Source organism: Protopterus annectens, chromosome 1.part2, assembly GCF_019279795.1.
Source record: "Protopterus annectens isolate FY-2018-M chromosome 1.part2, PAN1.0, whole genome shotgun sequence".
NCBI classification, from domain to species: Eukaryota; Metazoa; Chordata; order Ceratodontiformes; family Protopteridae; genus Protopterus; species Protopterus annectens.
Window position 1 is genome coordinate 1,130,078,066 of NC_056727.1, and position 27,207 is coordinate 1,130,105,272.

The window sequence follows — 27,207 nt, forward strand, 5'->3', positions numbered from 1 at the left end:
TCCAGGTTCAGAGGGGCTTGGAAGTGTAATTAGCTGTCACTTAGGTTGAGGTAGTTGGCCTTAGCAAAACACAACAGGTTTGGAGTTTGATGGGGGTTCTTGATTAGTTTTAATACTAAAGGAGATCATTTTGTGGTCAGATCTTACCAAGGACAAGTTAATGCATGGAAAGGATCAGCATCCCCCATGTTCATGAGTACCAGGTCTAGGATATTTGTACCTCTAGTTGGGGAGCTAACTAGTTGCTCCAGGCTGTTTGCACTGACAAAGTTCTAAAAACCTCTGAGCAAGCAAATTATGGGTTGTGTAAGTCTTTCATTTTTGGAGGGGTAGTTGAAGTCACCCAGAAGTATGGTTTTAGGCTGAGTGTTAATCAATTCCAGTAGATTTAGGTTGGAGGTGTGGTTTTCCAGACTCATGTTATGAGATCTGTAGCTAGCAAGGATATGATAGGGGGTTGCACCTATGGTTAGTTGGGCATGGAGCAGCTCAAGCAAGTCATGTTGTTGGACCAGTCTAGCAGTGTATTTGCCCTTTATGAACACTGAGACACCTCCTCCCTTTGTTTTATCCTAAGCTTAGGAGTATTGAAATCTATGAAAGGCATTGTAGCCTTTGATAGCCTTGGATTCTTATGTTAACATTGGTTGGCAGGGAACATCACTGAACACCACTAAATACTTTACAGTCCCAGTTCAGCACATCAAAGTATAATCACACATGCGATAACACTTTGCCAACATCTGAGCAAATACTTTTTTTAGCACTGCACTTTAGGATGAGATTTGGAACAAAAATAAGTATTGCTGCTGGATTATTTTACTTCATCACAAGGAAATTTTTAACTGTACTCATGTGAAATACAGCCAACTGTGTGGTTAACTGACCACTTCATTCCGGACATTTGGTTCGGCACTGCAGCACTGACATTTATAAATAATATAAAATCACATACAACCTTAATATACATAAGTCATCATTTTTCCCTCCTGCATTGGAACATTAAGTATTTCTTGGTATTGACAATCCACATTGCCCATTCATGAACACATACCATTGCTAATATCAGTACCATTTCTTAAGGATTACATACCATCATCATAACCTAATGATCAATAAATTATTCATTGTCCCTCCTGTATTTCACAAATGTGTGTGTCTGATATACACAAGACAGGTAGGTACATGTCACACACAGTTCTGCAGAACACACTGATGACAGCATAAGTCAGCAGTATGTATGTATGTATTATTGATCATAACACTGTAATTACTCAGCCATATCAACAAATATGGATTCATGCAAGACCTTCAATATCACAATTTCATCAATGACACAGAATGAGAAACTAATCCTATCTACACTACACCATCACCTTGTAAAAGTCAGACTTCTCCAGTGAAGTTTCCATTAAGTACAGTGTCCAATAGATTGCATTAATAGGTAGGATGTTCTAATGTCACAGTAGTCAATGCGTGTGCATGTGTGTGTGTGTGTGTGCGTGTGTGTGTGTGTGTGTGTGTGTGTGTGTGTGTGTGTGTGTGTGTGTGTGTGTGTATTGAGTCATGTACATATGAACTTAATTACTGCTGTCCTCAATAATATAGTAGCCAAGAGTTACTTTTACTGTGCAGGGTGAATGCACATCAGTGTCAGACCTTTGTCACAACATGATCTTCTCTGCAGCTCAATGCTGATGTCATCCTCTATAAAGTGCAGTCTCACTCTGTAAAAATCAGACTTCTGCAGTGGTGCTTGTGTTAAGTACTGTGTTGTTTACATTGTATAGCTTAATAGGTAGGTAGCGGTTCTAATCGTATGACAGTTAACGTGTGTGTGTGTGTGTGTGTGTGTGTGTGTGTGTGTGTGTGTGTGTGTGTGTGTGTGTGTGTGTGTGTGTGTGTGTGTAAGGAGTTGTGTAAATGTGGCTTTTACTTCTGACCTCAATAAAATTGTAGCCTGGAGTAAGGTTTACACTGCAAGATGAGTCCATATCAATGTCAGACCCTTCCCCCAACATCAGTGCCAGACCTTTGTCACAACATGATCTTCTCAGCAACACAATACTGATATAATTTTCTATAAAGTACACTCTCACACTATTCAAGTTAGATTTCTGTGATGGCACTTGCCTTAAAGACTGTGTCCTCTAGACTGTATCAATAGATAGGTAGGAAGTTATAATCTAATAGCAATCAAATTGTGTGTGTGATGGTCATTGTATTGTGATTTGTATCACGTCTATATAGGACTGATCTCTATTGTGCACACATGAGCATACTCATTTAATTTCCATCAGTCTGACATGTTGATATGACATTCATTATCAGGGATCCTTTCATAATTCGCTCATTAATTACATTTGTTTCTAACAACCCCATCACTACCTCCTGTAGCAGATACCAACAATACACTGCTTTAAGGAATACATTGCATCATGATGTGGTGTTTACGTCTGTTCTTATCTGTCTGTACAATAACTGAGTCAGGCAGGAGTATCTTATACAAGGGTATTATGTATGTCACACTCTGGTCCCACATTTGTAACACCACACACAACTACATAACCTTTGGAATATTTAAGTGCATAGTTCCCTTCAAGGGTGGTCCTCCTTGTACATGTGTTAGGCCTATTTCTGTCATGCACACAGTTAATACACAGGACAGCAGTAACATTGATGGAATGGATCCAATTCTTGCAAAAGCAGAATGTGACTTCTGAGTTCTTCTTATTTTCCAACATGTTATATTGAAGAAATGCAGGCCTTCTCAATGTCCCATAATGTATGCACTGCCCTTGTGAACTGTCACCTCAGCTGAGCATGTTAATGAGATTCATATGTAGTGTAATTTCCCTCTGTTATAATGTTAATTTGTGCAACTGTCACATAGTATATTATCTTTTATTTATCTATAGTTCCTCATGAAGTATAACCGCCATTATTATATTGCAAAATGTTATTGCTCCAAAGTTGTATTTGTGACATAAGCATCTTTACATCAATTATCTTACTAGAATTTAAACATTTTCCCTCTCCGCTTACATATTTCTGTATACATCTATTTGATTTCTGTGCAGATTGTCCTCAGTACACTTTTCGTGTTGTGTAACCCATTTATTGCAGTTGCCATTACAATTTCCACTTCTCTCTTACTTATTTCTGTATTCATTTGTTTGATTTATGAGCACAGTACACTCAGTACACCTTTCCTGCCTGGGTACATCTTGCACTATTTGCCCTATGTAGCCCTTTGTGCTGTCCATGCAAGCATGATTAACAGGTTTGCCCACAGCCAAGCTTATTTGTTTACTGTGTATGCTTGTGCTGCTCAACAGATTTACCTGGCCATTAACACTGTTGCTATGTTGCTAGCTACAAAAACTTCCTTGTATTCATGCAAATGTGATAACCTGCATGCACATGTGATTAGAGCTGCTGCTCATTTCACTAACACCTAAACATTGTGTAGGCTAAATTGTCCGTGAATTCCACAGCTTATATATTATTTTAAACACCTTGAAAACAGTAATTTTAATACACAATTTCTCAATGTTCTCAACATTAGCCATAGAATATTTGTAAATAAACTGGGGGGGGGTAGTATTTGAATATGGAAAAATACAGTCCCCAAGACTAAATATAAAGTGCAAGAGTTTTTAATTATAATTTGAAACTGTAGGAAATGGTATAAGATATGTCTCTATTCTCTTTATTATTTCAGAAAATGTTTGCTATTATACCTATTGAATGACATGTTTTATTGCTAGTTATGTACATATTTTTCAATGTACAGGATGTGTAACATTTTCCATTTGGCCTCAAGGAATGATTTTTCTAGCACAATAGGGTATTACTTGCTGCGTATTATATGAGGTATGGACAATTTGGGTCTACTAGTTTACATACGTTTCACCAAGACTGTATTCACATTTTCAATTTATTTATAGAAGAAATTAATTTATAGTGCTTACAAAATATACAAAAGCATAAGAATGAAGTCCTTCTTGACACACACATATATATATATATATATATATATATATATATATATATATATATATATATATAGTTGAGAGGGTGGCCTAATGGTTAAGGTGTTTGCCTTCAACAAGGTGCAGGGGTTGAGTCTCACAAGGGATAATTGGTTAAGCTTAAAATGGCTCTCAAAGGCAGTTGGCTTGGTACTAACCTATATATATATATATATATATATATATATATATATATATATATATATATATATTTGCTGTTCTGTGAAATGTTATATTCATTAGTGCTAGAGGCTGAGAGATATTTTCAGCCATTACTTATGTTATTAATAGGTAAAAGTCTCTTATCTGTGCATTTCTAACTGTTTCTGATATACCATTGTGATTTCTGAACCTTTACCTTATACTACCAAATCACATGTGATTTAACAAATATATCCCATAAGATGAGAAGAACATGTTCTGGGTTTCTAATAGATGATCCCCCGGATTCATGAATCCTCCGTGTAAGACTTAATAAGTCTTACTCGGAGGCTGCAGTTGAATGGTATGACGTCAGTGTGCCATGAATATACATGAGGGCACGCTGACTCAACCGTAAGTGTTACACGGACTGTGTAAGAAAGCAGGGGGCATGACCGACTGCCAAGCAGTCTAAATGTCCACGCCCCTGCAAGTATTGAAAATAAAAGTAAATAAACAAGAGCAAGTCCGCTCAAATGTCCCTGCACCCAGCACCTCACTGTCTGATATTGTAAACCCCCATCACACGTCTAAAACGCATAACATTAAAATGTCTTTTAAACTTCCAAAATAGCTCCCCGTATTTGCTCGTGTGTGCGTGGGTGTGCCCATTGCTTAGCTACAGTTAGCATTACTGACATGGAAGAGCATAAGAAAGAATGTTTATGCAAATCACATCAAATAGCAATAGCGTACTGGTAGAGCATTTGCACAAAGAAGAGGCATTCACGGTTCGAGTACCTGTCGTATTTATTTTTTAAATCAGTATATGGATTAATACACAACATATATGTTTAAACATAAGTAAAAAGCAGTGAAATGGTCAATGTATCAGTGAATAAAATAAATATTTTAAAGGATCCCAATATAAAATTGCCTGCAGTTAAGCAACGCTTCACCCAGCACAATATAGTTGCCCCTAGCTAACTCGCGCTTTACCCAGTGTAATGTAGTTGCCCATAGCTAAATCGTGCTTTACCCAGCGCAATGTAGTTGCCCATAGCTAAATCGCACTTTCCCCAGTACAAAATAGTTGCCCAAAGGTAAATAGCGCTTTACCCAGCACAATCGGTTTGCACAGAGGTGCGCTCCGTGCCAACCAGCGCACCGTCGGGCAACGTGGAGCAACGTACAGCAAAGTTGCTTAAGCACAGCCACACCCCCTAACATGTCTGGACAGTAGTAAAATAAAATGCAATGATAAGGTTTGAACCCAGGACACCATAATCAAAGTACCGAACCACTAAGCCACGACAGCTTAGGATAAACATCCACTGTTAACATATATATAGTAATAAATGTTTGATTAACCATTGCTAAGCAGGTGTGCAGTCAGCCGAGAATATTCAAAAATGGCCAATCACAGAAAAGTGCAGGAAATGCAGCATATTTAAGCCGCATAGGCGGGAATACTCGCCACAACTGATTGTAGCTCCTATCTGCAGTTAGAATGTCTGGTGCTGGAGAGGGAACACGCTTTAGATCGCAACGCTGGGGCATCGAGGAATCAAGATTTTTGGTATGGCTCCTAGTCCATCGGCATGAGACCCGACTCCTGCAGGGCCAGTTCCAAGGAACGGCGTATAAGGTGGAGGCTTAGAATCGGTTGGCTCATGAACTCACCAGTGCCACAGGCGTCCCTCGGACTGGTGAGCAGGTCCATCACCACCATGCAGACCTGAAGAGGCGGAAGCAGGACCTTCTGAACCAGTGGATCAAGGAGGCCCGTCAAATGAGGGATGTCCCACTAGTAAGTAGGTAGTCATGGAATTCAGTATGTAAGATAAGCTAATATAGTCTAAATAATGGATAAGTATGTCTCAATATCCCTTTATTTACTCCACAGCTGCAGGTGCTCACGCTATGAATCAGCAAGCCTATGCAGATAGGCTGCTAAGGCTGCGCCACCAGGCAGGTTAGTAAATATTCTGCATGTATTGTTACATGATATATGGGAGTGAGCATGAGAAAAGTGTTATAGCCCAATAATATAGCAATAAAATGTCCTGATTAAATCCTCTGCATGTACTGTTATATAACAAATGTCAGTGAGCCAGAAATAGAGTGTACTAACCCACCAATCAAGGTAAAATAATTCTGGGATACTAACCCTGCATGTACTGTCATAACAGATAAGTGAGCAGGCCTGAAAAAGAGTCTTGTAACCTATCAAGAAAGGTATAATATGTCCTGAATATGTCTTCCGTATGCACTGTAATAACAAGTAAAGGAAAGAGCCTGTAGAAAAGAGTGTTCAATGTAATTAATAAAGGTATAAAACCTGGAGTCTGTCTGTGTCACTTACTTTGAAATGTTGTTGTACCCTTGCAATAAAAAATAGTACTGTTGTATTAGGTGCTGTCAACCCACACTTGTGCAGTCCCATAGGAAGTGGACGAAGGAAGTGGCAGTAGCTGTGAAGTATAAAACATTCATTCCCTGAATAAATCCTCTGCATGTACTGTTACATATCATAAGTCAGATAACCAGGAACAGAGTGTAGTAACCCATGAATAAAGCAAAAACATGTTTGGAATATTATCTCTGCATACACTGTCATAGACAAAAAGTGAGTGAGCCTGCAGAACTGTCTTGTAACCTATCAATAAAGGTATAACATGTCCTGAATATGTCTACTGTATACAGTGTAATGTCAAATACAGGAGAGAGCCCATAGAAAAGAGTTTTAATGTAAATAAGAAAGGTATAATACTTGCAGAGTGTATGTGCCAGTTACTCAGAAATGTTGTTGTACGCTTGCAGTGAAGAAATGTTACTCTGTTGTAGTAAGTGCTGACAACCCCCAGTAGTGCAGTCCCATATAAAGTGGATGAAGGAAGTGCCAGTAGCTGTGAAGTATGCAACAGTCCTAAACAGTTGTGAAATGGCTGACATGCATAGGTAAATCTGGCACACGAATAGCCTGTCAAGGTGTACCCCAGAAATGATAGTGTGCTACCTGAAAAGTAGGGTTGTGTAGAAAACAAGTAAAAAAGACATGTGAACACATCCAGATGTGCAGATACATAAACAAGTCAATTAAATACAAATATGTAGCAGTAACATCTGCATCCTGGACAGTTACCATGTCAGATATAGGCCAGGTATATCATGAAGTAGCAAAACCCATAACGCAATCAAATGCATGTTGCCTAGTGTAAGAATACATGTAGGGGATATACACCTGCAGTCAATAGGAATGTAGTGTACAGTTAAAGTAGTAATAAGATGTTAATGGAGGTTTCTTTTTACACCCTACTCCATGTGCATAAACAATGCAATTCCACACCTGAACGGGTGTGTCTAATCTCATAACATTTGTTGGGAGATATGTCCTATTGTTATATAAAATCTGCACTTACTTTGATACATGTCCCCTGTTAAAACACCACAATCTTGGTGGCCTGTTGCCACCAATCATCCCTGCATGCTGTTGGAATGTCCACTGTCGTTCAATACATGCATGTGTTATGCTTGCTGTTCAACTGTTGTAACCCTGGTGTGTTGGGTTAATGGGAATACTACTGCATGCTGTTACAACTAACTTGGAATGCTGTTGCCTATGTTGTAATTAAACACACCTAATCACAGAATGTATGGGAAGGCCGGTCCCAGCGGACCCACCTGTCCCTCCTCAGGTGGCAGTTGCACCTGGCACCAGCAGGTCTGGTGACCAGCCCGGGCCACCCTCCTCCATAGGTCCTGCGCCACCTTAGGGTGGAAGAGCTGCAGGGGATGGGGCTCACCCCCCCTGCAAGCGTGGGCGGAGAAGGGCCTCCTGTCACCCTCTGAAGGGTCCGGGTTGTGGTGCGTAGGGAGATCCAGCATTTAGTCGCTGATCCCCTACGCCAGCTTGAGGCGAGAGTGGCGCGACTCATGGGTGAGCCTGCCCCTTCTACGCAGCCCCCAGCACAGTGACCCTCGGGTCTGTGAAGGTCCAGTGGTGACTGCCCATGGGTGGGGATCTCAGTCCCACTGTTACCATGTGTGGGCTCATGGGCTTGCGATTTCCAATCATCCTTCCCCGTCAATTGTGTTCACCCACTCCATGTGTCATACTCTGCCCCTGTATGCATCTTGTTTGTCTTGTCTGTTTACCTTCCCAACCTACCTCCCCAAATATACCTACTTCCTCTACCTCACTTTCCACTCTCCCCTGAAAAAAAAAAAACAAAACAAAAAGGTCAATCTATACCCAAAAAAAAAATTACGCCCCATACATAGCTTCCCATTTTGCACACATGTCCATTGGACATGTACACTGATACTTCTAATTGGTGGTACAATAAACTATGTTGTCCTCACCCCTCTCTCAGGGGTGGAAGGTTTCAAATTTCACTCCAAATTTTCAACATATGCACAGCTGTTGCTAGTAAAGAAATGGGTAGCTATGGACCTTCCCTTCACCCATACTGCACATCCCGAGCATGTTTTCCTACTGTCTTTCCCTTTCCGTGCCCCCTTTTTCACCACTTTCCTATCTCCCCATTTTCTTTTCTTTCAAATAAATGAGCATGGGGGTTAGCGGGAGCAAGCACTTTTAAGCAGTAATAAGCGGGATTAAGCGAGTGTGCACATGTGTACGCTTAGCTTAGCGTCACAAAGCATTGCACAAACCCACGCAAACCCGGTTACCACTGCTTAAAAGTGCCTTAGTCACTCTATGGCAGGGATCTTGTTCTGCTGAGCAGCAAAAGAAAACGCCTCTACCAGTCTCGAACCCCAGACCATTGACATAATAGACTGCATGAATTACCACTAAGCCACAGCAGATATACAAGCAATTTGGTTCTGAAATAAATATATCATGCATTACAATGAGGGAATGTAAATGGAAATTAGGAATAGTATAACATAAACCCTTTTCTGTGGGTCTTTACCAGCAGTGGTTGTGGAATTGCATGACATGACTGTGAAAGGAGAACCAGCTATCCTAGCAGAGAATAATGTTACAGTAGCACCTTACAAACACCACACAGTATCAGACCAGGATAAATACTGGCCACAGGAATACAGTGCAATAACCACATTAGTATGGCAGTTAATTGTGTAAGTGAGAAAAAAGTACATACTCCCATGTATCCTGTGTTAGCATTTGGAGGGGTGCGTACATGTCTACACTGAGATGTGTGTGCTGGAAGCAGCAACATGCAGGTATGAGTACAACATGCATATAACTGGCTACAACCCTAGCATCAGATAAGAGACATATAACAACCTTCAGACTGACACAATGGTGTCCAGAGCAAACAAGCATGGGCTTCACCTTGGAAATCTGAAAGGGCTATGCCTACCTAACCTAGCATTTTATAGCAGTGGGCTACAATCACAGTGAGTAATGCAAGCACCAAACAGCAGGCTGCATGCAATTACTGAATGGTGGGCAACAACTGGTGCAGAGGCTGTCACATGCACAAGTGCAGATACCTAGAAAAGCAGGCTGTACCTGCAGTCCACACATGCAATTATATCATTGCAGGTGCTGTGAGATAGAGAGTGTGAGAGAGAGAGAAACGGACACAGACACAGACTGAGACAGAGACAGAACAGAGTGAGAAACAGAGACCGAAGGTTAAATAGAGGGCAAAAACCCAAAACAAACCACCAATAAAAAAGAAAAAAAAATACAAAACCGTAACACACGGAGCAGGGAAATACAAAGGTAAGGTATGTAACTCACATGTATGTGTTGGCATGTTGTAGAAGTTGCTGAAGAGTACTCAACACACTGCAAATCATCCATGTGTGGCAGCAGTATGTATCTCACTGTATCTACACATGTGCATAGAGCAAGGGATATACTGCAACTGTTAGTGAAGGGTGGACAGCTATCTGTCAGTGAAGGTTGATATGTGCATATATCCATGTAGGTCGTAGTGTGTGGCCTAGAAGACAGCATGCAGTGTTCAGGAGTGGCCTTAGGTCAACTGGTGCCCTAGGCAAATGGGTTCCACGGCGCACCCTACCACACTTCCTGGTGCCCCCATCCATGTGTCCACAAAAATAGTGGAAAAGCACCCCTGCTAGAGCGGCGCCCTAGGCAGCCGCCCAGTAGGCCTATGCCTAAGGCCAGCTATGGTAGTCTTGATATATGTCATGTGGTGGTTAAATGCTGTGGGACAGATTTGTCAGATCTGCTGTGTTACAGACAGTGAGGCCTGCTAATGCTACAAGGGCTGAGGACGCCCACATGCATTCTGCACAAACTGTGCAATTTAATCACATACCTGTACATCCCACAACTGTCGCATAAGTGATATCCCCACCATGAAAGGTGGACTGTACATGTGCCTATATGTACATCCATGTGTACAGCAATGGATGTGTACATGTATGTGTATAGATGCTTAATATATATATATATATATATATATATATATATATATATATATATATATATATATATATATATATATATATATATATATATATATATATATATATATATATATATATATATATATATATATATATGTATATATATATAGATATATATATATATATATATATATATATATATATATATATATATATATATATATATATATATATATATATAGAGAGAGAGACAGAGAGACACGGGCTCATATGTACAGCAACAGGTGTGTGGTGAACAGGGCATGGACTGTAGACAAGTGTTGATACTGCAGTGCCATTCCACCTTCCCAAAACAGTGTACCCATTAACTACCACATAGGTAGAGATCTACCTAACAGTGAAGGTGTGATAAGGGAACATGGGACACAGGTGGACAGTAGCCTCCATTTTGATGAAGACAGTGCCACACTACACCTGTAATCTGCCTGTGTGGTATGTGTCATGACAACAGGTGTGTCATCTATGGAAGTATAGGGTAGAGTTCCCCTGTACTCATCACAATGCCCTGTGTGGTATGTACTTCACATGACAACTACACCAGGTGAACAGGCCACAGACAGACCTCCCAAAGGGTAATACCATCCGCAAACAGATGCCCTATGCAGACTGACTCACAAAACCACAACTACACTGTATTGCATACTGGCCACACAGAGGTGACCCCTGCCGGACATACAGAGGTATGTCACACCCATAGCTGGGTGACAACCACCATGGCAACATATCACAATCCCTCAGGGATACACGCTCTAGGGCCCTAAACCTTGTCAGCTCACTAAACAGCACATGCTGGAGGGATAGGTTCCCATCTCAGAGATATGCCATACACCAGAATAGACCACATAGCAATAGCAAACAAGGCTCCTCCTTAGCAGTTGTCATAAATACCCCTGATGATTGTGTGTGAGATTGGTAATACACCCCAGGAAACACCTTTGTGGTTCAGGTTGGCAGAGGCAAGTGAAATCAAAGTACATGTGTGTCAAAGGCCAGGGTAGCATATGGCTAGGCTGCCGTAGGCCCTAGGGCCAATAGCATATTACCTACCTATGACACTATGCACTCACACATGTACTTAATGCAATAGTTGCTATGTGAGGTTGTATAAGTGTAACTCTGAATGTGTGCAAGGTCTGTAAATGTGTGATAGCTTAGTGTGATGTATCTGACATGGTAGTGTAATGTACTGTTAGGCAGACATAGTAGTACGGCATATGATGTGACATAGTTCTCCATTGACGAATGTGGTGTCACATTGTAGGCTAAAGCAATACATGTATGCTTAGTGAGTGTTACTGCTGGTGAATCCATCACCAGTGTGAACTGTAGTACTACCTGAAGCTGTAGGCCTAAACAGCACAGTATGGTGTGCGTTCACATTGCTTGGAAACACTGTCATGTGTGTTTCCTGTAGTCTGCACAGAGGACAGACTGCAGGCATAAGGGTGTGTAAGTAGTGGCACACAGTACCGTTTGGTACACAGGTAATGCTCATCTGTGTTGGCATACAGTGGTGCGTTGTATGTTTGCCTGATGTGTGTGTGTGATTATGCCTGTACAATGGCTGCAATCATATGTGTGTTACAGGGTTAACGTGTGTATCCAGCAACATATATAGTCTGTTACAGCAGTATGCCACCTATAGTAACAACTGGACACATCTGTTAGGCAGGGCTATGGCATCAATGACTAGGGTGGTTGATTGGTACTACTGTACCTGTACTTTACATCCATTGCAATGGATGACAACTCTGTTCGTGCATTGGTGTGATATACACCCCTGTCTTGAGGTTGTGCAATGTGTAACAAACAGTGTGTTGGGTACTGTTGTATAGTGGTGTGATATATAGAGTTTGCCAAGCAGTGTTAGTTAGTTGTGGCCTGAGAACCAATATGTGGTATTGAACGTGTGTAACCTCTGACAGACAATAGGACGGTATATATGTCAGTAAAGTGATATCTGTGGGTAAAGGTGTAAAGTGTGCCACAGGACACTCTCACACATATTGTTCATATCTTTTCCAGCCAGATGGCCCACCAATGCAACCCAGCGTACACAGCAGATGAGGAAGAGGTGATACTTGACAGCCTATTGCAGTGGTACACAATGCTCTTCTCCAGAAGCAGCCAGCACCAGCAGGAGCAGACTGTACTGTGGCAGGAACTTGTTAGTCGAGTAAAAGACATAGGCATGCATAACCAGACATATGAGCAGGTATGCCATCACTGCAATGATTTTAATTAGACAAGTCTGGCAGCATGCATCTGATATCTAAAGACAGCAGCTTGCTACAGGTGGTGGGGTGGCCATTCATCCCCCCCTCACCAGAGCGGAGGAGCTGCTCCTAAGCATGGTGGCTCCTGGACAACAGCTTCATCAACCTCTGACATGTGTTGTAATGGAGGCCGGAGCCACACAGCACATCCACCTGGAGCAAGCAGGTAACATGCCCTATCTGTAGACTACAGTTAACTGTATTGTTAGATTATGTGTACGTGAGATGTGTACTGTGTGTTTAGCATTTCCGCTGCCCAGTGTTGTGCAATACGGATAGTTTGAATAATATCCCTACACCCGTGACTGTTGACTGTTGTTGTATTGCAGTTTAGCATACCCACTGTAACAATGCCACAGTTGTGGCCACTGACGGACCCTCTCATATTTTCGTAGGTCCCTCTGGAGTGTCGTCAGGGCAGCCGATCCATGCTGGTGAGTGTGGTATACCTGCAATGTTGGTAATGATATATGCATGTCATAGGTGAGGTGTAGGCCATGTACATGTAACACACCTACGCATAATGCATAACGTGCATGTTTGCTGTGAGACGATGCACAGCTCAGTAATGTCAGTAGCTGCCTCAATGACATGCAATACACAGAGCATGACACACAGTTGTGGCAACCCCGTACTGCACATTGGATAGGCATAGTTGCAACACCGGTATACAACATAAGACATTTATCACATGCAGTACACAAAGTCATGCTACATATGGCGTAACCACACACCCACTGTAAGGTCACACTTCAGTATCCCACATGTCATCCACACACACATGATGTACCTCAGGGGTAGAGGCCTATCATGGGGCTGTGCAACACTCTTCAACACATAACACAGTCATGTTACGAAATGCTCCCTACTGGGCACCTCATACACCCATGTACAAAGTGTCTGTGTAGTAGTGAATTTATCCATGGCACTGCAGTTCAGGTACAGCATGCTAGGTGGTGGTTTGTCACACAGTAGTAGCCGTGAGTGACCACAAGATGCATGATGATGATGATGGCACATGGTACTACATCCCATCCAGTTACAGTGACCACAGTACTACACATAGCAGTCTTTGCTGTGCACCTCATTGTTCTGTGTGTGTAAACATATGCACCTATGCACACCATGCATAGCATGTTGTGTGTGTGCTTACATATGCTAGTATACACATTTTGCACAACAGTTGCCATCTGTACAAAGAGTCACATATATGTCCTGGAATGCTATTGGGTGTATAGGTCACATGATACACATTGGGTATGTGTGGTTTTTAATGTTGCAGTCGTGTAGCATGCCATGTCATGGCTGGCAACAACATATCTGCAATATGTCCCACATGCACCATAACCACTGTGCAATGTCCATGTCGTGCATTGGGATTCCTTCATGTCTACATGCACCACTCATCCCATGTCTGTACATTGCATGCAATTGCTACACCTGTGCTCACTATTATGTGCTATGGACACAGACACTGTCATCAGACATGGCAATCTATGTGTCACACAGAAAACACATGCAGCCATGGTATGTATAACATTGAGTGATGGTGCACATGACATTGCAGAGCAGATAATACTTGCACAGCAATGTTGTGTCCATGTACACATTGTGTTCCAGGGTGTAGCCAATCACTGAACAACTACACACATGCATCAAAGCCATGTATAATGACATTAGATAGGGCTGTCTACACTTGTACTGCATGGTGTTGAACAACACATGGTCTGCCTGCTGACACGTGTGTGGTGACTGTTTGCCCTGTGATACTGTCACCCACCATCACCCACTATTGTGTATGTGTTGGATTGCTGGTGTGTGTGTGTGTGTGTGTGTGTGTGTGTGTGTGTGTGTGTGTGTGTGTGTGTGCGCTGTGGTGAGCAGTGTATTTCTGTGCATGTGTGCATGTGTGCATGTGTTCATGTGTGCATGTGTTCATGTGTTCATGTGTGCATGTGTACATGTGTGCATGTGTGCATGTGTGCATGTGACCATGTATTCATGTGGCATGTGTTCATGTGTTCATGTGTGCATGTGTACATGTGTTCATGTGTTCATGTGTGCATGTGTGCATGTGTGCATGTGTTCATGTGTGCATGTGTGCATGTGTGCATGTGTTCATGTGTGCATGTGTGCATATGTGCATGTGTTCATGTGTTCATGTGTGCATGTGTGCTAACATCATGTACAGATTGTAAAGTGCGTTTCCTGTCTTAATTCCACAGGTGCTGAGTTAGGCATGGCTGAATGCAGCAGGGAACCTGATGTCACCGCCACTAATAGTGGAGATGATGAGACATGTATTGTGGCACAGGAAGGTCTGACAGGGTCTGTCGTTGGTCCACCAATCAACAGTACACAGCGGTCAACCCCATCTATGTGCACACTCATACTGCCAATACATCCCTCGTCACCAATGGCCATAGCTGAGGGACAGCATACAGTTGGCATTGACCAGGAGAGTGTGGTACCTCAGGCACGTGCATCCCCTCACAGCTGCGATAGCCAGATTACCAGAATGGTACCACATAGGCGGATGTCCAGGGGTTCTCGGGGGAGCACCACTGGTCATATTGCCCCTGGCAGATGTGCCCTTGGTGGTATTACAACCTCCAGTATGTTCCTGGCTGTAATGCAGGCACAGGCACGTATGGAACGGTACACCCGACAGGGGCTAAGGGCGCAGAGGGCCCATTACACTGCTATCAATGACAGCATCTGTGACCTTGCTGGTGCCATCCAGAATTACACCGAGGTCATTGATAGCCATTGGAGGGAGACATTAGATGTCCTCCACAATGTGTTAGCCACGAGCCAGGACCGTGCGGGAAGGATGAGAAGCTGATGTGGATGCATGCCAGCAACAGCATCAGCTGGAAGTCATTGCAGACGGACTACAGATCACAGCCACTCCCATAGTTGCAGTACCAGCCCCAGCAATGCTGGGGCTGTCCTGTCCATTGACCATCCTACTAGACCACGTGCACGTGGCACTGGCCTGTCCCAGCAGGGACATGGATCCAGTCATCATACCTCTGCCTCTGATGATAGCACCCAGTCAGGGTTGGTACCCGATACTGCCCGTAGCACCCCTGCTAGGCACAGGTACTGTGTCCGTGGCTGGAGACAGTGATCTGTATGGCCTAGCAGGTACAGTCTGTGGCTGTCCCACAACCACCCGTATATGGCAGCCACATGATGGATTTGTGTGCATGCAGACACACACACATTTACCATACAACTAGGGCTCACACATACACACACACACATTACTTCAACATTGGCACATGCAGTACTGTTGTCCCTCACACACACACACACACACACACACACACACACACACACACACACACACACACACACACACACACACACACACATGCCGATTGGATGGGTCAATGTCGGGCTCTGGCAAACCTACAACACACCCTGTGCATATGATGACACCTGTGCCACCTCCTGTCATCTGTTGCATTGATGCAGGAATAGGCTAACATGGTGCTGATGCACAGGGTGACATTATAGCAGTGTAGCAATAGTAGCAAGTTGCCAACAGGAAGGTGTACTGATATCCTTGTAGGTATATCTGAGCAGGCATTATGCATCACAGCTCTGATAGTCATTGTAGCATAGTTTACACCAGTGTTAGGTCTGAGTATGTATTGTCCACCCATGTGCCACTTGGCTGAAGTATACAGTGTTGCCAGCATGTGTTAGTGAGTGGACAGTACATGTGTGCATTACAAATTAGCGGGTGTACATCTCTGAACATGGTGTGTGTGCACTGTCTGCATGTACGTGCATAGTGGACACGTGGGTTGTGCGACATAACCTGTACTACACATTGTTAACATCTCATGGTATCTTTCGATGGCCAGTTTGCATTCTACTACAGATATGTACTAACATGGGTACACATGTGTGTATGACATTGGTTGGCACTATGCTGTGGGTGATACCATTGATATCTGTCAATGATCTGCAGTCTGGCAGTATACATAACCTCAACAGCATGACTATAACCAATCATTAGATGATGTCCTGACAAATGACTCACAGTTGTAGGGAACTCAGTAACAGTTGGATCCTTCCAGTACTATACTATAACAGTAACCAATGGTATTGACTGCCACACGTTCCTGGGACCACACCTGTGTGGCATATAGCCCTCTTCAGTACATACAAACATACTAGGGATATGTTCATCCACATCTGGAAATGCATGCATTAGCCTACACTGCACTCCCCGGATGGGATGCATATCCTACACAAGGGTATCATGCAGACAGATACCTGTTGTCCAATACATGCTGTATAGCAGTACGCTGTCTATGGCATAGTCATCCACATTTACTATACATACTATCCCGACAGTACCATATAGGTGGTAGCCCTGAACATGTATGTTGGGTACCAATGTGTACAGACAGACACGTGTTATGTCATCTGTCCCTTGGTATCCACATATCCATAGGTATTGTGGAGTCCCTTGGTATTTCACATAACACATTAGGGGCCTGCATGCATATCCACAGAGCTGGTGCACACCTATAATGACTGTCCATTATTGCCAGTCATTGTGTATGAACATGTCTGACATATACCCCAGCAATTATCCTCACTCGCAGTACTCTATAGTACATGTCATGGGTGTGTGTGGCAGGGATGTCCTTGGCCAAGGATCACTACATTGGCCAGTCTTGAAGCATACATACATATTTGACCTATTATCTGAGAAGCAGCGGCACAATCTGTCGAAGGTTACAAATGTATTCATGTAATATGCAGGCTTCACACATATGTACTGATTGAGGTCACGTGCACAAATCTATTTGACACGCAGATACCCGATGTGTGCAATGCACATACTGTTTGAAACATATGTCATACCGTAGTAAAAGCAAAACCCACACTGCATTGACCACCTGTGGCACACACACACACTCAGCGTTTGTAGGACTCAAACCCCTACCTAATTATGTTATGATACTAGAAAGATACACATTAACATGGCACACTATATGCATTACTGGGTGATTTCTGTTCTCCTTGAATATTTGTGGGATGCTGACATCATCAGACTTTCCGAAGAGGGATGTACCTCTTTTAAAATGTGTTTTCCCAGTCTCCAAAAAGGCTACTCCTCTGACAGGAAATTACACACACACAGCATTTGCAGGACTTGGCAAAGAGGTATTCACCACTCCTAATGTATTTCCACAGTCTCCAAAAAGGCCACTCCTCTCAAAAGCAATTTCACACACACACATTTACAGGATTCAAACCCCTACCTAACTATGTTATGACACTAGTGAGATACGCATTAACGACACGCTATTTGCTTTATTAGGAGCAGTTATTTCCAAAGCTCTATTTGTAGGATGCTGACATCATCACACTTGGCAAAGAGGTATTCACCACTCCTAATGTATTTCCACAGTCTCCAAAAAGGCCACACCTCTCAAAAGCAATCGCACACAAACACATTCATATTCAGCATTTGAGGGATTCAAACCACTACCTAACTATGTTATGACACTAGTGAGATATGCATTAACACGATGCGCTATTTGCTTTCTTGGGAGCAATCATTTCCAAAGCTCTATTTGTAGGATGCTGACATCATCAAACTTGGCAAAGAGGTATTCACCACTCCTAATGTATTTCCACAGTCTCCGAAAAGGCCACTCCTCTCAAAAGCAATTTCACACACACACACACATTTACAGGATTCAAACCCCTACCTAACTATGTTATGACACTAGTGAGATACACATTAACACGACACGCTATTTGCTTTATTAGGAGCAGTTATTTCCAAAGCTCTATTTGTAGGATGCTGACATCATCAAACTTGGCAAAGAGGTATTCACCACTCCTAATGTATTTCCACAGTCTCCAAAAAGGCCACACTTCTCAAAGGCAATCTCACACACACACATTCACAGGATTCATACCCCTACCTAACTATGTTATGACACTAGTGAAATACACATTAACAAGATGCGCTATTTTTCTTTACTGGGAGCAGTTATTTCCAAAGCTCTATTTGTAGGATGCTGACATCATCACACTTGGCAAAGAGGTATTCACCACTCCTAATGTATTTCCACAGTCTCCAAAATGGCCACTCATCTCAGAGGCAATCTCACACACACATTCACCCCCAGCATTTGCAGGATTCAAACCCCTACCTAACTATGTTATGACACTAGTGAAATACGCATTAACAAGATGCACTATTTTTCTTTACTGGGAGCAGTTATTTCCAAAGCTCTATTTGTAGGATGCTGACATCATCATACTTGGCAAAGAGGTATTCACCACTCCTAATGTATTTCCACAGTCACCAAAAAGGCCACTCCTCTCAACGGCAATCTCACACACACACACACAGCAATTTCAGGATTCGAGCATGTACCTAACTTTGTTATGATATTAGTGAGCTACGCATTAACACGACATGCTAAATTCTTGACTGCGTGGTTTCTATTCACATGCTATATTTGTAGGTTGCTGACATCATCAGACTGGACATGGTAATATGTGTGTACTTAGTGTTATGCAATCCCAGGAATGAACCTTGTGGGTCAGCAGGTGTGAACATCTTGAACAGGAATACACAATTCATACCTGGTGTGATCTATCTGTGGACAAATTACCATTCCTTCATATGACAATACATATTCATGCACAGATTGTAGGTTTTGTGGATACAACATGTGTCTGTGATGTTGGTAAAGGGCTATTCAAAGTCTATGTGGGACCTGTGTTGCTCCTGTCAGTGATGTATGTCCTGGGTGGCTGCCTTGCAAGCTATCTAGCAGGTTTGGGGAACATTATGTGCTCATTGACATACCACAGACATTTGGGTTGTGTGTTTGTCGGTTTACAATATCTCTGTTCCTGACTGCAATCATGATGGACTCCATGGACTAGCATTTCGGACTTCATAGGCTTATAGGAATATAGTTCCCATGGTGTGTTGTGCACCAACACTTGTGGGGTGTGCCGCATGTTGCTGTAACACATTCAATGGTGTAAGATACTGTAGAGAGTGTGAGGCTCAACAGACTGATCGGGTGCAGTGTCTGTTTGTCCTGTCGTTCATTTATGACACATATGGGGAAACAATGTTATCCACATGATGGGATTCATTTGGCATTGGGAGGACCAGTTTACACATTCTACATGTGATATCTCCTGGTATGATGTTAGGGCCTTTTGTCACTGGGAGGTGGGTATGTATATATGGGCCTGTCTGACAGGATGTTGACATTGTCAGTCAGGTACAGTTGACCCTGACTCAGGACATATATGACTGTACATCGATATTTCTGACATAGCTGAAGGAGGTGTAATGTTTCTGTCTGTACTCCTTTGCAGATTATCTTTCCACAGCAACAACATACCTGAACACTAAAACCCTGTTATACTCTTTTACACACTTGACACACTACTGATCCTTTGTGATCAGTCGACAGTGTATGTCATCATCATATCCTGGCATGTCCAACGGTCGCTTTCATGTATACTCTCCAGTCCATCTGGTGCATATTGGTATTCTGACGCATTGTTACAACTGCCTTATGTACACAGGTAACACTGTCCTCCTACCAACAAACTCAGATATATGTGAGAGGTGCAACTGTATAGACAGACAGGAGGCTGAGCTCTCCCAAGCCATGTCTGGCACAGTCTATCGGGTGGTGAAGGTAACCACACACACCACAAATACAGTCGCACATGCACCTATGACAACAGCAAACCATATACATTGACACACAATGACATACTTGGAGCATCTACATATACTCTGCCTAAGCAGCTGAGACATCCAAAGCAGACACACAAACAACTGCTAACACACAACCATACACACATATCACATAGTTCACAAAGTCATTGTGATACACAGTCACTGCCCTTAGGCCTACACAACACATCTCATACACTTGTATTAGGTGACTGTAATTGTCCGTCACACTGACATCCCACTCACCAGGCTGAACAAGGTGAAGGTCACTTTGTGCTGTGTGTCGGGTGCCAGGATATGCCACATGACACATGCACTGTTGTCAGTCCACTGCAAGTACAAATATGGCTCCATCATTGACCATTCTGGTGTGTAAACCCTCAGATGTTCCTCCCTGGACTACATGACAAGAGACATAGAGGAGCTCTCTGATCATGTAGCCCAGGACAGTATGACCCTGACCTTGTGTAGCATCTTACCCTCACCAAGTACTATGTCACAGTATACAGATGAGATGATCATTTTTGACAGTTGCCTAACATATTGTTGTAATTCACAGGGGATCCAGTGTCTGTCAGCCTGGGATTACATGCTCAACATGCCATGTACATTTTCTATGGACGCCATGCACCTGTCACCCCTAGGCTTTCACAGACTGCCTTAGGCTCTTGACACACACATAGTGGCTGTTTGAAGCAAGGGTCAGAAGACATAACCACAGCCATAAACGTTACAGGGTACAGGAAACGGAGAGTGATGGTGCTCAACAACTGATGTCTAACCCTCAGAATGCATGCACTCAGGACTCACATCAGTATGAAATCTGTCCATATATGTGCAGTAACAAACACCTGGTTCAGGCTCACAAAAGCACAGTAGCACTAACAGGTTTTACATCATACCATGGTTTTCAGACACAAGACTCGGACAGGACAACAACAATAGGGGGGGGGGTATCCATATACATCATTCATACACACACCTCCAGGTTGGTAGCAGTACACAAAGCATTGGGGAATGCACATGTGCAACTGTGAGTGGGCAAAACTGCATTTCTGTTTGTAGACTGTTACAGACCACACTCCCAAACTTGGCCACTACAGTCGTTATTCCTGAGAACACTGGGGAATGTGAAGGTCTCACCAAACACCATTATATTGTGTGATTTCAAATACACAAACATTGACTGGGTATACTACTCAAGCAGTGACACCCTTGCACAACAGTTGCTAGGATTGTTACACTCAAATGCTATGGCAGACCTGGTCACCACACCCACAGGGGGTTAAACATGTGGGACCTGATCATCACCCACATGGGGACTCTATGTTCCACAACAGAGGTATACCTGCAATTGTTAAGGTCGGAACATACATTCATCTCACTAGACATACATATCACACACACACACACATCCTATGTGATCTCAGTGACATACTTCTCATGTGCAAACATCACACTTGTACAAACTGAGGTGGTATCCCTCAATGACCCTGGGACAGTGTTAACTATGGCTCAGACCACTTCATACTTTACAAGCACATTCTATGGACAACTACTGGAATGCATGGTTCATGCTATCCCAGATAACTACAAGACTCACTCCTCCAAAGGCAGGGGACCTGTTTACTGGACCACGGTCATTACTGAGCTATACAGGGACAGGAGGAGGCTACTACATTATAGAGCACAATCACAATCAGGAAGGCATCTCTGATCAGTACTATGGTATAGCTACGATCACTTGTTGATTCATCTAAGGCCCACTTCTAACGGACACTTGCAACAGACACTATGGACAATCACAAGGCCTTATTTAGTTATGTCAGGGGACCTGGGTGGGAACTCACAGATATCCTGTGTGTTACTGCATAATTACAAATGATACAGTGAACCCACTGACATTGCGAACATCCTGGACAACAGGTTCAGTGGGAATGTTCCCCACCATCCCCCCTGCAATGCACATGTCCATCACAACAGGGTGTAGCCTCCCTGACATCACAGATGAACATGTGTGTGCTGCCCTCTCCATAGCAGACAACACAGCATCAGTGGGAGCAGATGGTGTCCCAGACTGTGGCATACACGAGATTCATGACAAACTTCACACTCACATTATGTCACTGTTCAATATCACAGTTACTACAGGATGTGTACCCATGGAATGGCGTACAGCTATGGTGTGCCCACTCCACAGTGCTGGTGCCACAAGGGACCCTGGACATTATCACAATATATGCCTAACTATCCTGGTCTGCTATGCTATGGAGTGTATCATCATGGAACACTTACACATACACATTGTGAACCTACAGACACTGGATCCTACACAATTTGGTGTTGTTGTGGGCATATCTTGCCTCTTGCAGATGTTTGATGTCTTTAAACAGTTAACAAGTCCATAGACGTACACAGGGTTTTCCACACAGCCTACCTGGAGCTCGCACACCACTTCTACACAATACCCCACTTGGCCTTTACACATTAGATCACCGGGTTCAATATCTACACATATGTCACAAGATGGATTTCTAACTGGATCATGGATAGTGCACACATGGTCAGCATTGCAGGTGCGATGTCTGACTATACACCAGTTACACTTGGCATCCCACAGGACTCAGTCCTGGGACCTCTCTTGTTCCGTATATATTTCTGATACATACTGGCTAACACAGGAGGAATATGGATGACCATGTTTGCAGATGACTGCAAACTGTGTGCCATAATTGATTCCATAGCTGACACAAGCATCCTCTGAAAGGGTCTCAGAGATGGATGACTGCTGCCAGAGCCATGGCCTAGAGCGACCTTCCTTTGGATGCATAGTCATCACCTTTGGTAGTAACATCGTGCACACACATTACCACATAGGTGATGATACATCTCGTACAGTGTGTGTGATTTCTGATTTGGGGACATGAATACTTAGTACTCTCACCTTTGACATTTACGTTGCCAATGTTGTTGGACACACCTTCTATTTAGCCAACCTTATCCCATACAGTTTTACATCCAGATCAGGTGGGGTCATTGTGACCCTATAGTCATCAAGAACATGCTTGGATACAATGCCCCATTTTGGATGTACCTTACCCAACACCTGCAGCAACTGGAATGTACACAGATTTACATAACCAAGTGGATCTATGGACTCACACAGATGGTATGCACAGTTTGGCTATGGTGACCCCAGCTCTTCTCAGTTGCTTACTGCCTACTTGGATGCAGTCTGTGCCTTTTGTTTGAAGCCATGTCCATCACAGCATTGATGGACAGGCTCCACATGAGGATATCAATGTCCCTTACAGTTACATGCTCCAGGGACAGGTTCATGAGCAATGATGTTAATAGGACATGCTGGAGGGGCATATTACCATCACAGAGGCCCCACTCACTTGGGAATGTGATCGCAATCCCACATATGCACAGACCCACGCTGACCACATACAGGTGACATCTTCACAGGTGGATGGGTGATCGTATGTTTAGCCCTGGGATATGTTATGGGTCCTTGCTAGACAGAGGCAGAATGTAATGAACATACGTGAGATATCTTGTGTGACCTACTATTAACAGGAACAGTCTACTGATCTAGCGTGGTTGCAGAATACAAATAGAAACACACTGTGGCTAGGCTTCTACATACCCTAGGGCAGATAGCCTAGTGTCAACCTCTGAACCTATGCTAATGTTCAGGATGCACATTGATCAGTGATGGTACTGATTGCAGGTTTTGTTTTCCTTTGCTTTACCACTTCCTATGAACAACCTAGGTTTCTGCATAACATGTTTGATTGTGACAGTATTTCACTATATTATATTGTGTCTGTTGTCATATCACTGTGTGCACATCGTGGATTGGTAAATAGTGCGAGGTTCCTGGGTTGACACATGCAACTGAGTTATATGTGTGGCCCACTGCTGTACTCAAACTTGCCCTAAGTGTGTGAGCATGCCCGGTTCAGATTTTCAGTGTTTTGTTGCCTGACATTTGTCTCATAGTTTCAAGTGTGTGAGCATGCCCAGTGTGACCTTGCAGTATGTTGCTGCCTGAGGTCCACTACATTTGTTGATGTGTGTGAACATTACCAATATTAACATTTATGCTATATGTGTGTTGAATATCAGGTTCTATTATTACTGCAGGCCTCACCTTTGTGTCTTAACTCAACAGGGATTATGCTATGCCTGCAAGGTTTCCATGAGATACTTAGCATTGACTTATCAACATTTTTTCATACAAACTAACCATTGATATACTATCATGGTTTAGTGGTTCTGTACTGTGACTATAGTGCACTGTATCCTGGGTTTGAGGACTGTCACTGCTTCATATTTTCATACATGCCAGAACAGACTGCTTCAAGACAAGTGAAGCAAATATGAACTGGTTAACCTGCTTTTGATGACCTATACCCACACTTGACCAGACTTGCACAACATTGCTCAATGTTGCCCAACATTGCTGGACAGCGCACATTATTGCTGAACATTGCCTGTAGCTGTGCTACTTAGTGTGTGCAATTTTGTTTACATATACTAAATAGTGGTGAGAGCTGTTTAGCAGTGCTTTATATTGCTTAACACATAGCAATCATACCTCAGGTGGTGCTGCAGGGCTGCCTATGTCAGATGCACATTTTACACTCCCTATACATGTTTGTTAACAGGTAGTATCAAGTTAGGCATTGCTTTTACTATATGTGCGAGTCAGAGAGAGGTATCATTTCCAGGGTTCCTACTGAGCTAGTGTATATGCTATGCATTGCCTCTTTGCCAAGGCTAAAGCATACTGGGCACGCCTCCTTCTTCCTACTGGGGCAGGCTCAGATTGTTCCTCCTCCGAGTCACGCTCTGCCTGTGATGGCCTTGGCAATGGTGGGGGGCTGTTGTGCCCAGCCCTATGCTACTCCTGCTGCAGCTGTTTTCGCAGGATCATATTGTGTAGCATAGCACATACCATGACAATTTGGGTACATGTAGTTGGTGAGTACTGCAAGGCTTCACCAGATGTGTCCAGGCACCGGAACCTTGACTTGAGCAGCCCAAACACATGCTATTAGCTGTAGTCAATTGCAACATCCTCTGCAGTGTTGACATAAATCAGCTGTCTGAAGATTCATTTTTGACCATAGCATTGAGGATTTGTTTCCAGATTTATGTCCCATTAGTTCTTACTGTGACGTTGTACTTGTATGATATGTTTCATGACACATCTTACTTTTATCCATTTAAGCAGTTGCCAATACATTCATTACCATAAGGAAGATTTAGTAAACCACCATTATTCTACTCATGTCTTCATCAGGTTTTGTCTGTCTTATAGCTTCTTGATCCCCAGAGCCATCGGTTATTGATACAGCTCATGACAGATGAATAATGAGGACACACCATAAAGATGTGCATTAATAACCCATAACACCACCCTTTCATATGTGTCTGCATTTCTCTCTCTCTCACCCCTTTGAACTGCTGACCATTCATTAGGCTGATATAGATGTAAATGTCATGTTAGGGCATTTTCAGTCTGCAATTACTTAGCTGAAGAAGAAAACCTACATCTACCATTGGCTGGCTGAATAGGTTATTAATGTCCCTTCAAAGGTATGATTTTGACATGTGTGAAATATGTCTATAAATTTAAATTTTCATTGTGACAATGGTTTAAATTTAGCATGAAGTGAAACTCTTACTGCTTGTTTTTCTGTCATTCCTGTGAATGAGTTGACTATATGTATGTCTAAGTCCCTTCTGTCTGATCAGTTGTAGTCCACAGCATTTGTGTGAAGTCTCACAATTAGTAATTGTAGTATGTGATGCTAAATAGCATTTCAGGTGTTATTGCAAAATGCGGAGAGTGTTTGCCTTACACCACATTATACACCAAGATAATTTATAATTTCTCTCGAAGCATGTCTCTTGTGTAGTAGGTATAAAAGATTTATTACACACAAAGTTTGGCCAGGCTACATATTTTTAATAGTCATTCCTATGTATTCTTAAAGTCATGATAAAAAGTTACTATAACAATCACATTCTGACACTCTTTGTAATATGATTTGCATACTGGAGTCAAACCCTGATTCAACTGCTTTTTTTATTTAGCTCTTAGAGTTTACACCTTGTGCTACAGAGAAAGCTTGGTTGATGGATGGATTTTCTCTACTAAGTACTATCCATAGTGCTGACAGATGCACTCCTCTCCTAATTCTGTTTGTGCTGTAGAAGGCAAGCCAAATTAAAGTTTTTCACTTTTTTCCTTCAGTAGAGAACTCTGCTTGCAGCATACTGTTGTACAAATGGGGAAGGCAAGCACATCCCTTATTTTTTAATTAAGCTTTGGAGCTAACATGGAAAGTTATAATATAACATGCTGAGCATATGTAAGCAACATGTTAAGATAAAACAGATCTAGTGTATGGTAATCAGAATCATAACATAGATTCATAGGTAATTACCAGGCTAATGGCACAAGAGCCTCTACAAGCCTAGCCAACAGTATCCAGGATATGACAATATTATATCTTAATCATGTTAAGAGTAAACAGGATCCCAT